This window comes from Cornus florida, unplaced genomic scaffold (assembly GCF_030987335.1).
Source record: "Cornus florida cultivar Cherokee Brave unplaced genomic scaffold, ASM3098733v1 CherokeeBrave_3.0.0_Hap2_Chr09, whole genome shotgun sequence".
NCBI lineage: Eukaryota > Viridiplantae > Streptophyta > Magnoliopsida > Cornales > Cornaceae > Cornus > Cornus florida.
Genome location: NW_026775579.1, coordinates 6,849,699 through 6,859,521, shown reverse-complemented (window position 1 = coordinate 6,859,521; position 9,823 = coordinate 6,849,699).

Below are 9,823 nucleotides of genomic sequence, written 5' to 3'. Positions count from 1 at the left end.
TGTGTAGATAAGATACTTTATCCCACTCTGTGGAGTTAACAAAACCGGTGCAGAAGTCAACTTGCTCTTTAGCTCCTCAAAAGCTTTCTAACAGTGTTCATCCCATACAAACCATACACCCTTCTTAGTTAAGTGAGTGAGTGGTCCTGCTATCTTCGAGAACCCCTGGATGAACCTACGATAATATCCTGCCAAGCCGAGGAAACTCCAAATCTCGGTAGGTGAAGTAGGCTGTCCCCACTCGACCACTGCTGAAACCTTGGCAGGATCTACCGCTATTCCCCTTTCTGACACTATGTGACCCAGAACTTCACTTCTTGCTGCCAAAATTCACATTTCTTGAACTTAGCATATAACTGGTGCTCACGAAGTGTCTGCAACACTGTGCGAAGATTTCTTGCATGATCATGACTTAGAATAGATCAAGATATCATTAATGAAGACAATGGCAAATTGATCTAAATAAGCCTTGAAGACTCGATTCATTAAATCCATGAAGACTGCTGGTGCGTTAGTCAATCCGAAAGGCATGACACGAAACTCATAAGAACCATATCTAGTGAGAAACGTTGTCCTAGGAACATCTTGCTCCCTAACCCGAAGTTAATGACATCCAAAACGCAGATCAATTTTAGAGAAGTACGTAACTCCCTTCAACTGATCAAAAAGATCATCAATCCTGGACAAAGGATTCTTTTTATGAATAGTGACCTTGTTCAACTCCCTGTAATCTATGCACAGGCGAAGTGAACCATCCTTCTTCCTTACAAATAGAACTGGTACTCCCCAGGGTAAAGTACTCCTACGAATAAAACCCTGGCTGAGTAACTACTGAATCTGATCCCTCAGCTCTTGCATCTCCACTGGTGCCATCCTATATGGTGCTCTAGCAATAAACATAGTTCTTAAAGCTAAGTCAATCACAAAGTCTATCTTGCTAATAGGTGGCAACCCTGGAATCTCTTAAAATACATCCGTAAATTCCTAAATAATTGGTATGCTATCCAGTGACACAGTAATCTCCTCCTCCGTTTCCTCCTTCACATGAAACAAATAAGTGCTAGTGACCCCGTTAGAACGTGGCATAGCGACGACGTACATATCCTGACCAGGTATGGTAAAAATAACAGACCTATCATACCAATTAACTTGGGCAAGGTAATAAGATAACCAATCCATCCCAAGTATCACATCATAAGTGTGCATGTCCAAAACCAATAGATTGGATAGAATTCTAAGTCTACCAATATTTAGTGTCACAGGCCCATCACTCTCATGTAAATTGGCAGTATTGCCTAAAGGTGTAGATATACCATGAGGTCTATCGCATACTCGTATCATCATCCCAGATAAAGCAACAAAAGATTTAGATACAAATGAGTGTGTAGCACCCGTATCAAATAAAACATGACCCTGTGAATCGTGAATAAGAAACATACCCTCAGCAGCCTGAGGTGCTTGAACATTCTGTGGCATGGGGTTGTACACCCTGCCATAATGCAACTGCTGCGGTGCCTGTTCCTGAGGCTGTGGCAGTGCTGGTAAAGCTGGATATGTCTGCCCCTGAATCCGTGGAACCTATGGAGCAGGTAAAGGTACCGGTGCCCTCTGTCCCTACTGCCCATGCTGTCTCTGTCCCTGTCCTACTTTAAAACACTGTCTGGAAGTATGACGAAACTCTCCATAAGTATAGCAACTACCCTGAAAAGTGCTAAATGGCCTCCTCTATTAGTTAGCCTATGGCTGACCCTATCCTCCCTGTGGTCCCCCATCCTGCTGTCTCTGAACGGGTGCCCCATTCTTGTGAGTATCAGAACCACCCTTGTGCTTCTTCCAAGACTGCTGTCCCTGGAATTTACCCTTATCATTATGTCGGTGTCCATTGCCATTCCCTTTCTCAGCTGACTGATTAGTAGCGTCTCTATCACCCCGCTTCTTACCCCTAGCCTGTCTAAAGTCTATAGTCAACTGATACTACTGTAAAGTGGCGTTTACCACTTGAGCATAGATAGTATAGGTTGGACTACCTGTAATAGCTTGCTTAATAGACCACATAAGTCCCTTAACGAAACTATTACGTTTCTTCTCCTCTATATCCACCTCCTCTGGAGCAAAAAAAGGTAAGCATGTGAATTGTTGCTCATACTCTGCCACTGTCATGTTCCCCTGCTCCAGATTAAGGAACTCAGTCTTCATAGCTATCCTAACTGCATAAGGAAAGTACTTCTCATTGAAGCGAGTACTGAACTGATCATAAGTCAATGAAGTCCTCTCCTCCATGGTGGTAACTGACTCCTAGCACTATAGTGCATCTCCAACCAGCTTGGATATAGTAAGCATTTACTTCTGTACCTCTGTGCACTGAACCATTCGAAGATGTCGCTCGATATCCTTCTTCTACTGATGAGATATTTTCACATCGGTGGAGCCTATGAACTCAGGTGGACTCCTTTTTGTGAAAGAACTCCTAACCTTTTCCTAAGGATCAGTCAGAACCATTGGTGCCGGTACAGGTACCTGCTGATTCTGTAGTTGATTCCGAAGTGCAGCTGTTACCCCTGCGTCTATAGCCCGAGCAATGAGGTCATTGATATGAGGAGGATACTCTGGATCTCCTCCTTGATCCTGAACCTGCTGAACTTCCTCCTGTTCATCTTGAAACTGACCATCATCATCTTGAAACCCAGGCATTTGCTGCTCTTCCTCCATTTGCTGATGCTGTAGGAGATCTTGCTGCCTATGTGTCGCTTCCCTTCACCGCTGATTGTTCCATCTGGTTCTAGCATTAGCCATTCTGTTAACACAGAAAGACAGACATCAATACGATTTAAACGGACCGTAAAGGAATACAACGAATCCTAAACTTAAGCTCTAAATAAGAGAATACACTACGCGGAAGTCTTAATATGAAATAACCCTAAAGACACTGAACCTAGAGTGCTCTGATACCAACTATGATACCCTCGATTCTAGAGCCATGGGTGATCAAGTCCAAGCACAGATCCAAGGGATACCAAACAACTAATATTTAAATGAACACGGAATACAAAATGAATTAACAAATAAATAATAAAGGCTAAAGGAATTCTAAAATATAATCCTTAAAATCTAATGATTTAAAATCCAATAATCCTAATCCTCCATTAACAAACAACTCAGGAATCCATCAAGTGGACCACTATTAAAATCCCAAACAAAAAGTAAACAACTGAAATAAAATTTAAAGCTAAACCATGGAGAGAAATCCTACGTCATCGGAAGAGTGAATGACAGTCTCTGCTCAGCACAAACCAGCTCTAAGCCTGGAACTGATGAACACCTGAAAAATAAGAGTGAGTCAGGCCCACAAGCAAATTCTAATCTACTACAATCCAATAGAGACTTGATATGCATGTACATCTTATACAACTCAAAAATAACTAAGTAGTCCGTATATGTTTAAGTACACACTATAGGACGCTCACCAAATCATAGGTCTGTCTCAACTTGAATAGAAGATAACATGCAAATCGCACGTAAATCGCACATAAAGTGGGCATGTATACCTAGACCTACCAGAGGACTAGATGTCCAGTGTCCAGTTATCCATCCTAGGCGATATACACACCCTAACCATGATCCTGAGACTCAAACTCATATCACGGTAACATAATTATATATATATATATATATATATATATATATATATATATATATATATATGAATATAATCCATCCTAATACAGAATATAAAATCAAACATCCAATATGTCATTCAACTGTTTTAGTTGACCTGACATAAATATAGGTAGGACTTAACTTTTATAGTTAATCCATTCCCTATTTCAGAATAGGTAGGAATTAACATTTTGAGCTAATCCATCCCTAGTATGCCACCATCCCATACCAGTGCATACAAATCCATAAATCTAACCATTGAAAATACAACCGATAAATGTAAACATCAATTGATCCATAATAAGAGTAATAAAATTGTGTATTTTAACATGTTGTTATAATACTACTCCAACACAATCCAATAATTGACAATATAGACAGTATATGTAAATATCAATTTATCCACAATAAGCATAATAGAGACCTATAAATTTGCATGCTTATTTGATATCACTGAAACATGATTAACTGTAAAATCATCACCGAGAATTGCTAAACTATGGTTAAGTAATTTAAAATCCTCCACATCCAAAAATAGTAAACCAATTTATTTAAAAATTATCTACTATTCAAGCTATAAACCCCCATTAGACATCAATTATTTATTATGCATTAACCTGTTCTCTGGAGTTTTAATATGATTTTAGACATCAATTAGACCCCCCATTACAGCTTCTAACTCAACCTGGAACTCAAAAATCTCAACCCAGTAACCTAAATCCGTCAAAAAACATCACATAGAAAGGGAGTCGGCTCCCCCACGAAAGGAGCCGCCTCCCCACAAGGTTGAGCCGTCTCCCCACAAGGAGGAGCTGCCTCCTTTCATTGGGGAGCTGCCTCCTTTCGAAAGGCAGCCAGCTCTTCCCATGTTTCTTCGTTTGTTCCACCTCCGGCGACTTCCGGATACCCCGGTCCTCCTTTCTAAGGTCGCTACTGGTCAAACACTAAGTCCCAGTGCATTCCAGAATTATGTTTAAATTCATTATGCTTTGATAACCTTAATTAAAACTAATCCTTGTGCAAGAAAAACAACATTTAACAATTTTAATTACATTTACACATACTGTTCTTAATCAAACTTAACAAGCATAATGAACATTGTTCTAATCAAATTTAGCCAGCATAACCAATTAGTTTATTATTCAATTACCCCTGGAATCATTTAGACATGTAAAGAACGCGAATCAAAGGGAGAGAGTTAAGAATAGAACTTGCCTTTAGGTTTCTGTTCGAAATCTTTTACCGTCGTCTCAAGTTTTCGGCAAATTCCTAGACTGCCGTTCAACACCTCTATTGCTCTTGGTTCAACCCAGAAGCAATCCCTTCCTTCCTCCTTGATCCTCTCTGTTTTTCTATCAAGTCTTTGTTATACTGCTATATTTATAGGCTCAACTTTAAAAAACCAAATTCTAGTTATATTAAGAGACGGAAGCCTCAAACAACAATATAACTAGTCGGTCCCTATGTGATTTCATAAAGGACTTAAAACCAACCCTAATCTAAATACTACATTATTACCGAAGACTAACCCCAATCTACATTATTAATAATTGATAATTAACTGTCCACATAAGCATACATTAACAAAATAATTAAAACAAATAATTCAATTAAATAAAAACAATTAAACAAATAAGTTAATTAAATAAAAATAATAATTAAACAAAGAATTCAATTAAATAGAAAAAATTAAACAAATAAGTAAATAAACAAATAAGCAAATAAAATGCAATAAAACAATTAAGTAAAATGTCAAGACTATCCTTTTGAAATTAGGGATATTACATATGCTGCAGCATATTGCAGACATGATTACTCCAGATCCTACCATATGATTCCATTTTCTCTCTCTTCTACTCATTACCTATCTCATATTTGCCCTGCTATGACTGTGATAGTTCTGCACCATTTTGACATGTGCACTAATTTTGGATATTGCTTGGATATTTTTGTTGGATATTTTTGGATATTTCAGATATTTTGGATATTTTTGGATAGTTCAGATATTTTAGATATTTGTGGATATTATTGTTTACATTGCACTAATGATTGTTTTCTGGATATCTGATATTTCATTTATTTTCTATCTAAGGATTTTTGGATCTTGATATCAGTTTTGGATACTCTGAGCTTTACATTGATAGAGGTCATGATTTTTGCCCAGTTCTTAGTTCCACTTCTCAGTTCTATCATTGATGCATGTGCTTTGATAGTTGTTAGCGTGACCATTTTCAGACAGGTTTTCAGAATCTAAGTTTGGAGGTGCACCTTCCAAAGCTAAGCTTCTGTTGCCGGGTCCTTTGTGTTTCACCCATTTGGTATACTCTTTCCATTATCTGTTGCTTCTTTGCACATTGAGGGCAATGCACAGATTAAGTTTGGGGGTGTATTCACACTTACTTTCTATGCATGTGATTTGATTTGAGAGTCTTAGGCGATGATTTTGATCTTTTGAGAGTCCAATACTCCTTATATGCCTTGTGGATGCCATTTAGGAGTAAATTTTTCGAAAGATTGATATCTTGCTTGCATTTGTGGTCCACATCATCCTGATTTTGTGACTGTTTTGAAATTCACTCTAGGATTCTACACTAGCACAGGCGCACACTAGTGTTCATTTGTGGGGTACATGCTTTGTTGATTATTGAATTGGTTATATCCCAATTGAGATAGTAGTGCATTAAAAGCTTTCATCTTGACAAAAGTGGATAACAATCCCTTTTCATTGAGTAGTCGGGATTCTAGCCTCATCAAGCACTGAATTTCTCTCAACAAAAGGTGGAGGGCCCAAACTCTAGGTTAATAATTGAACTTGAAAAAAAATAATAATAATAATAAATAAAAAAGTGAGGACTTCTCCCCAAAGGTGAGAAGTAAGAAATGATTAGATGGAGGTTGTTTTGATTTGTAACCTAGTTGATTAGAGCTTGTAAGTCCTTAGGGGTGTTTAAACACCTAATGCCCTAAAGCCGTCCGGTTTGGAAGTCATTGACCTAACGCTCGACCTCATGGATCGCTAGAAAGCTTAATAGATCAATACATTGCACCATGCTTCCATCTTTGATCCTTATGATTATATATATATATATATATATATATCGAGTGAAAAAAATAAGCGCACCTAATTGAATAAAGCTTTAATAAAAGGTCCACTCTTTGTTTTGATGATCGATACTAGATTTGTGTGCTAATTTGAGGGTAAGGATGTGATCATTTCTCTAGTTCGCTTAGATAGCAGCATATTTGATGTCGGTCCACTTAAAAGAATTCTAGAGTTGTTTTGATTTGCATGATCATTTTCTTGATATGTGGAAGACCATATTTGTTTGCTTGGTATTGAAATTTTGGGAGATTGCTTGGAAAGGGTTGAAAAATTGCATACTTAAGGTAGTTTTCTCCCAATGCTTATGTTGTATATTGGTGCCTCTTTACTGAGAAATAGCTCAATGTTTATGGGTATCATTTCTAGAAACCCTCACGAGACTTCACTCATCTACTCAGGGTAACCTAGGGGTTTAAAAGGTTAGTTACATGCGCTAAATCCAATAGTGTTCCCTACGAAAGTGGGGCTATCATTTTATTGTTTTCTAGTTTATAGTTACTTAGTTTCTTATATCTATATTTTCCTTGTAGTTCATTGTTAGGGACTAGCAATATCTAAGTTTGGGGGTGTGATAAGTGCTCAAATGTGACGCATTTGATCACCTAAGCTAGGGTATTTTAGTCCATTCATCCATCTTACTTTCATGTCTTAAATACTTATTTGTGTTTTTGTAATGACCCGGTCATTTTCCGTCCTTCCTTTTTTCGGTAATTTCTTTTTTCGTCTTTTTTCATATTTCGTCTTTTTCTCTTTTATCGTTTTTCCTTGCAAAACCTCACTTTTTGTGCTCGGATTTGATTCCGGCCTTGCATGCATCTATGATATTTAATTTCCATGATATCTACATTTTTAATTTTGTAGAAAAGTATGCTAGATGATTATTTTTCTTGTAAAGGGTATGGATGCATAACTTCTTGAAGATATTCTTGACTTTTGGGATTTTATTGTAATTATGTAAAGTAATTATTTTTCGTCATAGGGACCAATTTGTAATTTAATTTGGAAGATATTTTAGAAATGGGCCTTTTGTAATTTTTGGAAAGTGTGACAAGTGTCACACTCCCATGGAGCCACTTGTTGGCATTGTGGTGGAACCACTTAGAGGCTTAGTTTGATGACACATGGAGGGTGGAGATTCACCCATTTGTTGGCCTAGGATAGGAGCACTTGTTGGCATCGATCGTTGACAAGTGTGGGCTTAATATCAAGCCTTGGATGATTACTTAGGATGGTGACAAGTGTAGGCACCATATTTTGTCTTACATTTGTGTGTGTATGAGAGGTAGTGTAAGAGCACATAGTGAGTGGAGAATCGCACCACATTTAGTTTAGGGTTTGTGTTTTTATTTCATTTTATCTCTTTCCTCTCAAACCCTAACCTAGCCACCATTAAAGCAAAGCTTAGTTTAGAGCTTTAAGCTTCATTTTGGCCTCATTCCACTCACCTTAGAACCTAAAGCTTGTAGTACTTTAGCTTCTTCTCACTCTCCTCTACAAAACCCTAGATTGGTTTACCATTTTAAGCTTGGTTGTTTTGGATTATAGAGATTCAATTCTCTATTAAGGTAGGGGTGGTTGTATGTTTATCCTCTTTGGGTTTTATATATATCGGAGCTTAATATATATTGATTACATGCCTTTTAAATTCTTGTACTTGCATGTAAATAGAGATTTTATATGCTTAACTTAGGATTTGTGGATTAAAGCACGTATATGACTATTAAATTGTATATGTAGGTTATTGTTTAATGATTTGCCTAATACTTGTGATTTCATTGAGAGTTTATTATGAATATCTTAAAATTGTACTTATGCGTTAAGTAATGAAAATTTCATTGAAATTCTAGTATGAAAATCTTGTATGTAGCACTTGTAATTGCTTGTAGGTAAATTACTATTTTGCATGGTTAGTAATTGTGGCCTACAATAATATTAAATTCATATAGCATAATGTGTAGTATCATTAGCTTGCCACTTTAAACATGTAACCTTAGGGCATGGTTTGTGTGGCTTCACCTTACTTGTGCTTGGTAGGTAGTTTCATGTATTGAGATTATATAAATGTCATGGACTCGTTGATTTTTGGAAGCTTGTAAGGATATGAAATGTTTGATGGCTAGGGTTTGGCTCTAGTACTGAGGGTAAGAATTCTCCTAAGTCATAGTGTGCACTAGGTTGTACCTTGTGGATCGTAATTACCCGAAATAACTTGTTTGGTCTCATGGCCACATATCCTAGTCTTTCCATTATTTGATTTCATATTACTTTCCAAGTTGTGAATCATGGATTTCTTGTAGCTTGTGCTTTGGTAATCTTAGTTTAAATGCGGTTAGTGTACTTGTTTATGTATACTTGGATGCTATGTATTTATCATTTCAAACAATTATATAGCTTGAGATGATCCCCTAGAGTACCATGGAAATATAGACGTTAGGTGGAATGCACCCTTGTGATGGTTTATGTTTAGTTCACATTATACTTGAAACTATAGGGTATGCGCATGCACCACATCCTACGAGTAACTTCATTACTCACCCTAGTTGTTTGGGTTATTTTACAGGTAAAGAAACTTTGTTTTGGGATGCATCACATCCCTAAGTTACCTTAATACCTTGAAGTATTTTGATGTATTTTGGAAAACATGCAAGTGTTAGCATATAGTATCTTTTAGTTGTAAAATGTTATTTTTGCCTAAAAATATGTAATGTGTACCTAAGTACACTTTTTGGATGCTTATTTGGTATGTATGACATGAGGTCAAGGGCCATTAATTCTAAAGTTTACAAATATGTTTTAAAACCTGAGATTTTAGTACTTGGTACTATTCATCGACTTTTTAAAAAAAAAATGTGTCAACCGATTTGAAACTTCTGGCGGTCTTGTGGGTGTATTTTAAGATTGCATTTTCAATTTAGACAATTTAAAAACCTCCCGAAGCCCCATTTCCTTTCTTTTGGCAGCAGCTCAGAAGGATTTTTATCCTCTTGACCTGATTTTCTTAGGGGCATTCTGGGCATTTCATAATGCATTTTTTTTGTTTCCGTCCATGCTACTGGGTAGAAA